The 8,028-nt window shown below is 46.5% G+C and overlaps 1 pseudogene; it reads left to right on the top strand.

Annotated features, from left to right (window-relative positions):
* Window positions 1-5,367: 5,367 nt before the first annotated feature.
* Window positions 5,368-5,895, top strand: LOC147453349 (uncharacterized; annotated as a pseudogene).
* The last annotated feature ends 2,133 nt before the right edge of the window (window positions 5,896-8,028 follow it).

The following is an 8,028-nucleotide window of genomic DNA, read 5'->3' as shown; positions in this document are numbered from 1 at the left end:
TATAGGGGCATTGGGCAATCAAGTGATCTATGCCACAACAATTACATGTGAGTATTGGCATTGCAGACGTGCTCCCTTGATTCATTTGCATCTGTGCAGCATTCTTTTGCAGCCTAATAGGGCACTCCGCTACCCAATGTGGTCCACCACACTCGTAGCATTGAAGAGGTGGCCTCCTAGCCTGGGTGTTGATATTTTGACCTCTGGATGCGAGAGTAGCAGCTTGATAAACCGGCTTGACTTGCCCCCAACAATCTTCCATGTAGTATATAGGACACTCTTCCAATGTATCAAGTCCGTAGGCAATACTAGTGTCTATTTCCTCCTCACAGCCATCTGCATAAGCATTAGATGGCTCGCAACCCACTTGGTTCATAGGGGCGACTCTTGGATGCGGGGGCTGCGGTCCTAGCACAGGAGGTGGTAGCGGTGTAGCTTGTACAACATTTTGAGATCTAGGGACCATGTGTTGTGGTAGTTGCTCAACAGGTGGAGTAGGCATCAATACAGGAGCTCGAGGTGCATCCGTCCAGGCTACAAGTGGTCTATTTGCCATCATACGTTTGATCATTAAACAATCCTTAGCTTGGTGACCATACCTACCACATGCGTTGCAAGTTCCATTAAATTTTACTCTAAACGTAGGGCACTCACTAGTGCTATGTGGACCTAAGCAAATGGAACACCATTGTTGCTCCCTTCTTGGATACATGTGACTATTTTGAGGGGGTCGATTATTCTTAAGAGACTCTTGGATTGCCTTGGTGAGGTTTGTCAAGAATGTCTCAAATACCTTTGGCTCATTGGCAATGGGCTTTCTAGTCATGGGTTCATACTCAATGTCTTGTGAGCTAGTGGATCTCGTGTCAGTAGACACCCTCATGCCTGCTATCATCAAGTTGTCCTCTAATTGGATTGCATTGGCAGTGACATCTTCCCAGGTTGTGATACCTCTAATCACTAGTCCATTATAGATTCCTTCATTCCTCAACCCTCGAATGAATCGATCAAGTAGTTGGTTATTGTTGAAGCGCTCATTTACAGGGCAGCGAGAGTTTAAGTGCTTTAGACGACTAATGAAGTCCCTTACTGACTCTCCTTCCTTACGTTCGGCCTTCTGTAGCTGAGATGCTACACCCCAAATCACACCTTCTCGTATGTACTCCTTTAGAAACAACCTTCGAAGGGTAGGGTAGATTGTTTTCTCGTCCACCCTTAGGGTTCTATACCAATCTCCAGCCTTCCAACTTAATGTCAAGCTTAAGGCATTGCACTTATGTAGTTCGTTGCGTTCCCCTAAGGAATCACATACTTGTTCAAACACTTAAATGTTTTTTCTAGCATCTTCGTCCCCATTGAATTTTTGCGTGAGTTTGGCAATTTGTACTGCCTTACTTCTAGGCTCTCTATCAGATGCATGACGCATATTTCCCGCGATAGATCGACCTATGGTTTGAGCAAATGCTGCCAAGTCACCTATGTGAGGAGGCAGGGCCGGTGGAGGTACTCTTGGAATCATATGGGGAGAGGGACGGGTACCGGTCTTGGCATATGTGTGGATGATGCAGGATATGGAACATAACCGGGCATAGGTCCACTCGGATAAGGGCTAGGGAGCGGCACTCGAGGAGCATAAACAAGTGGTACAATTGGAGGTGTGGGGGCCATGTGTGCATAATGGGCTAGAGGCACATACGGTCGAGGCCCCATATTAGGTACTACGACACTAGGTAGTGGCACTGCGCTAACCGTAGATGTCATCGGTACATTCTCTGTCAGGCCTATCCCTGGAGTGAGCATTTTGTTTTCCTTAATAGAGGGTTGAGCCAAGTTAGGGAAGCTAAAGTTGTCGCTCGGAGGCTCAGATTGCATAGAGACCCCAGGTGAAATTACGTAAGATGGGTCCATGGGACTCATTAGAGGAGTCTCCATTTGTGATAGAGTAGGCTGTTGAGCCTTGCTCGTATCCAAAAATCTCATGGGGCCAGTTGAGAGTATATTTACCCCTCGGTTTTGCCTTTCTGATTGAATAATGCCATGGATAACATTACAGATCATTTTCTGTTGATCTTCGATGCTCGTGGCACTAGAGGTGGATTGTACAATCTCTATCCATCCTACATGGTAGGCATGGCCAGAGTGTAGATCCGTCAACACCTCAGTGTGGAGGTCGTATGTCCAATGATCATTAATGAACATTCCTTCTAGAGTCGACGTGTTAACGGTTTCTTGTGAGGTAGAAGCAATGTTGCTCCCCGTGGTTTTACTTGTCACCAACGGTACTCTAGAGGGAACTTCTGAAGGAGGCAGCTCAACAGGGACTTCTTGGTAAGAAGTTGGCAGGATATCCACATGGACACTCTTTGGGGGTGTGGGGTCCACGTGCGATGTGAAAGGAGAGTCCACTTCCCCACCCCCTTCGTGTAGCTCTACCTAATGTTTCCATGAAACGGCTAAACATACTAGTACTAGGCTGTGGAGCTTCGGGAGGTGCATGGCCTTCTCTCTCAGTGTTTTGGGTAGGGTATGCTTCCATGATTTCTGAGTCGGAGGAGGAATCACTAGCGGCTATTTTAGGGTCTTGGGTGGTGCTACCTTGTGTCCCCGCTGAGGGTCTAGAGCCTATCTTGGATGGGTAATGGGTGTCCGTATGAACAGAGGCACCCTCAATATGCTCGTGTTCTAGCACCCGCCCAGAGCGTAAGTGCATGTGCTTTTGATACCCTCAGGTGTCAAAAAGCTGCTCTAGGAGGCCTTGTGACTAGTTTTTTGCGTGTTTTTTATTTGTTTTTTTGCTAGATTTTTTAGAGAGTGTCGTGGAATGGGCCGTGTGATAGCTCAAAACGAGCGTATCGCTAGGAGGGACGCGTTGTGCTTTACAGCCCACCGTTTGGTTCTATTTTGCTCCAGAAAAGCCGAAACAGTCTTTTCCTAGCTGGGGAACTAGGCTCCAAATACCAAGTCTAAGGGTGCAAGCGGGAAGAGAAGGGAGGAGAGTGGAGGACTTGCCCCACATGCTCTCATTCCCTCTTGAGGGGGTAGGGTATATATATAAGAGTGAGTCTAGTATATATCAGAGGACTGAGGACTGGGGCCTGGGATTGGGCTTGGGCTTGGGCTTGGGGAAATGATCCCGATCCCGATCAAAATTTTAGTGATCCCCCCAGTCACTCACGCTTAATTATTTTTTATTTTTTCCCGTCCGTTTTTATAACCTCCCCCTCACTCGCATTTTTATTTTTTGATTTTTTTTCCGATTTTTTTTTTAATTTTAATTTTTTTTTGGATATTATTTGGTACACGTTTTGGTGTGCGTTGACCTCACCTAACTATTTACTGTCCCACCTACCTACTGACCTGCTAATCAGTGCTTCACCTAATTACTAACCTACTTAATTAACTAACTGTGCGCCTAATTGTGCACAAACCAGAAAACACAGAAAATGCAGAAAATTGAAACTTGACAGAACTGTGCAGTGCAAACCAAAAAATGCAGAAAACGCAGAAACGCAAGAAATGCTAACTGTGTAAGCTGAAATCTGAGCTTAATAGAACTAGCAAAACAGAGCTTAACAGAACACAGAAAACTTGAATGCAGTCAACAACATTGTGTCTTTCTCTACTCTTTTTGCATAACAACAATAATCAAACTTAAGCCGCGTCTTTCCTACATAAAAAATAGCTTCAATACAATTTACAGGTCGCCATTGGAGCTTCACGTGCAACAGCTCCCCGACAGCGGCGCCAAAAATGTCACGGCTAGGGACTTGCTACGCGCCATGTGCGAGCCACAAAGGCTCCTAGCACACAGTCATACAACAGACAAGCTCACAAGGAAGAATGGTGTGTCACTCACCTTCCTACGTAGTTGCGAATGAAGGATTCCCGCGCCGCGAAGAAGAGGGAGACGCCGCTACGCCGCGCTCAACCGCCTCGCCCCCGTCGTGCCGCCGTAACGCTCGATCACACACACACTCTCACACTCTCTCTCACACGTACACACACACACACAAGGAGATGGTGAAGGAGAAGGTGGAGATGGAGCAAGAGCAGCTTCTATTGCACAATGAGAGAATGAGTAAAAATTAGGTTTAGTGGCTTTTATATGAGCTCACCCCATTCACACTTGGGCGCCCATTCTTAGCCAACTAACTCCTTGAATATTCCAGTTAGAGTGCGCCTGTCATCGGCGATCACCCTTACCCTGTTCCTATTGGTCCGACAAGTCCGGTACCTGACTCTAAATAATACAACGTTTATAGATCATAGGGTGTCCGTGTGCCGTGAGGGTTAACAGATGACAAGAAATATGTCATCAACTCACTCGAGGCGGAGTATGGGACAGGATGGAGCCACAAATGTTTTCTTAAGCGAATGTGCAAGCTCATGGCTCATCGACGAAACAATAGACAGTATGCGAGAGAGAGAGAGAGAGAGAGAGAGAGAGAGAGAGAGAGAGAGAGAGAGAGAGAGAGAGAGAGAGAGAGAGAGAGAGAGAGAGAGAGAGAGAGAGAGAGAGAGAGAAAGAAATCTTTATTAACGTCTTCTTCTAGAGGCCGAAGTCGGCCTATGAGACAAAACCATGTACATATGTGTATCCTCTGGTAACCAAACAAGATTAAAGTGCTGAAAAACTAAAGTAAAGTGGTACATACTGCTAAAAAAAAGGTGATACAAGGCTAGAGTAATCTCCTCAAGGGTAGGGTGAGTATATGTGCATGTAAAATGAGGGGATGGAGCTCTATCTCTAATGGATGCGTGGCTATATGCTCAGGAGATACAACCATGATATGCAAACTAACTCCATCCGGTACCAAACTGGGGGTGTAGGATATCATGCATAGGTGGGTAGGGTGTGAAGAGTCCTTGTAGTATGGTGGCAGGGTCGGAGTAGACTCGCTGTATCGCTCTCTGTCTGTCATGCTCATGGTGTGCCCGGATTTGGTGGATCTCCCTCTGGTGTGCTCGTCGGGTCCGGTATCCCAAAACTCTAGGTCGTCTCCTAGCTCTAACCACCTTTTCCTGCTGCAGAGTGACCCCTCCGTAGAGTGACCCCTCTATGTGTGGTAGTAATAGGGGGTGCTGGAGTCGCTCGATGAAAAAAATCTGTAAGCTGGGACAGTCTATCTCCACTAGGTGACTGTAGCATCAGATCTCTATGTCTCTGCATCTCTAGAAGAAAACATGCAAGCTGTCTCTGGTCTCTAGACTCCATGAGCTCTCTGAGTGTAGGTTGTTTTGAAAAACAAGGCACTGTAGTGGCTCTATTCTGAGAGAGACACAGAGAGAGACAGAGAGAGGTCCCAAACTTAGCCTACCTCGCAAGGATTTGCTTCTCCCCATCGGCACTACGCGTCTTGGACGTTTATGGGTGCGCGTAAGTCGCTGAAAATAATTATTTTTTGTGTTTTTCAGTGCTCTGCACTTGCTGTTTTTTGGCGGACAGCAACGGATTTACTGGGTTTTTTGGATGACATCGACGTTTCGGAGGCTTATACACTTCTCGGAAGTGTTTTGGAGGCATCGCGGTCTGTTTTCTCGAGCTGTTTTGAGGAGGAGTACACTTGCAGTTGCATTTCTGTTCCTATTCGATCTTGGAGTCTTGCATCTCTTGTACGTGGCGTACCTTGCCCTCTGAGGAGGACACTAATCGAAGTTGCAAATTATACCTAACGGCTTCTCCATGTTCCCGAAGAGTGCCAAGTTGGACAGTGCTAACTGGTTCATATGGAAGACAAAGGTGCGTACTATATGTATGTACAACGAAGTTTGGGATTGGCTCAAGGATGCGGCACAGGTGGTTATGCCTCACCCAGCGGAGGAGGACTATACACATGGAACGGCAGACGAGTGGCAAAAGATAGACCGCAAGGTGTTTACTTTCCTTTTGCTTAACCTTTCTGATTCTATCCTTCAGGAAGTCAGAACGGAGTCACATGCCCATGGTATTTGGAAGAGACTCTCAAATCTCTTCGTAGACAAGTCTATTGGCCGTATTATGCGATTGGAGAAGGAGCTCTACCAGTTGCAGTATAGCCAATTCAACTCTCTCTCAGGGTTGACCCGCACGATGCGAGAGCTATGGGATGATTTGGTTGCGGTCTGAGGCGAGATGACCTCTACTCGGATGGCGCAACAACTCCTATTCAAACTTCTAGACAGGTTCGACTCTTTCTACCAGGGTCTCATCCAGTCAAGGTGTACCACGCAACCCAATTGAGAGGAGGCTCTTTCCCAGCTCATGCAGATTGAGAGCCGAGCCGAGTTTTGTGCCGGAGGTGAAGGTGAGTGTTGGAGTCTCTTTGATTGCCTCACAGGACCTTGCCTTGACCTCTTCACAGTCCGGTGCTTGGATTGTGGATAGCGGTGGGACCACTCACATGACTCCCATGCGGGAGTGGTTCAGTTCTCTTACCTCTTCATCAGATCGGTTCATTACCTTGGGTGATTCTCACTCGATTCCAGTGGCTGGTACTGGGAGGATTCCTATCTTCCGCTCTTCAATAGACCCCAAGTATAGTGCGGTTGATGCGCTTTTCGTCCCTGACTTAGCCTTCAACCTTCTCTCGGTTTCCTCCTTGGACACCTTGGCAGCTTTTGTCACTTTTGGGGATGGTAAGGTGATTATTACAGATAGTGCTACAGGTCCAATTCTTGCTAGAGGGGAGTGTGATGGCTGGTTATTCAAGCTCAAGGCTCTACTCTCACAAGGCACGGTTTCATATACACTTTGGCATGCTAGGTTTGGCCACCTTATCTATGCGATGTTATAGTGCGCGGCTAGGCATTCCTTGGTGGAGGGGCTTCCATCAATTCGCTCTACATTGATGATCTGCAGGGCTTGCCAGAGACAACAGCAAGCCAGAGACAACAACAAGCATTCAAGCTTCTGAAAGAGAAGCTTACTACAGAGCCAGTCCTTATTTTTCCGGACTCGAGAAAGTCTTTTTAGGGGCAGTGTGATGCATGTGGCAGCAGTACTGGTGCAATGCTTATGCAAGATGGACATGTTATTGCCTATGAGAGCAGGGTATTGAGAGGGCTAGAGCAGCTTATGTAGATTTACGCGAAGGAGTTGCTTGCCGTTATTCATGCTCTAGAGTCATGGAAGCACTATCTTTGTGGAGCCGATTTACTATGAAGACTGATCATCAGTCATTGTGGTATTTTCTCACTCAGGCCAAGCTTTGTGAGAAGCATTTGTCATGGGCCAACTTCTTGTCTATGTTTCATTTTCAGCTTGTGCATGTTGCGGGAAGGAGAACGTGTTAGAAAATACCTTGTCTAGGCGCCCACATGTAGCGACCGAGTTGGATGAGATGCAAGATCATTACAATACAGATGCCGATTTTGCTGAGCCCTATGATGCTCTTGTTCGTGGTGAACATCTTGATTCCTTTTCTAATGTTTCGTGGAAAGATTTGAGTTTATCGACTTCTTCGATAGAAGGTTATGACCCAGAGTCATGCACCACCCTATTGACCTGTATTGACCAAATTTTGGCAGCATAACAACTCCAAACTGGTCCCAAACAAGTTCCCAACCAAGAACTCACTTGCTTTGACAAAAACCCTCTAATTCCAACTCAAGAAGAGAAATTACAACTCTATGGAATTGGTTTTTCACCTGTTTCTAGCCCCAACGCTTCCCAAAAGAGTGCTCTGACAATTGGGCACTGTTTCCAATGTTCTAGGCATCCATACGACTGCAAAACAGTCCAAAAATGGCAATTTCAGGCCGCTATATTTTCTGGTTATGGCCTGTTTTTGACCTTTTTTCACCTCTCTAGTGGCCTTGTACTATTCTCTGTACCTAGGGCCATGTGCCTCTTGATTCTGGCATGATTTCGAGCACAAAACAACCCCCAAATAGCTCAAAAGCAGCAGCCAAACAGTGCTGATTTTTGTACCTGTTTGGCGAAGTAATTAACTTCACCTGTTCCTTTATAGGGAGGCTCTTGCCTCAACAACAAAGCATCAAAAATCACAAGATTGTACATGATCAATTTGATGAGCCAGTCAAAAAGCT

Source organism: Adiantum capillus-veneris, chromosome 7 (genome assembly GCF_014529385.1).
Source record: "Adiantum capillus-veneris isolate H3 chromosome 7, ASM1452938v2, whole genome shotgun sequence".
Lineage (NCBI taxonomy): Eukaryota > Viridiplantae > Streptophyta > Polypodiopsida > Polypodiales > Pteridaceae > Adiantum > Adiantum capillus-veneris.
The sequence above is the reverse complement of the archived record's forward strand: the minus strand, read 5'-3'. Positions and strand labels throughout refer to the sequence as shown.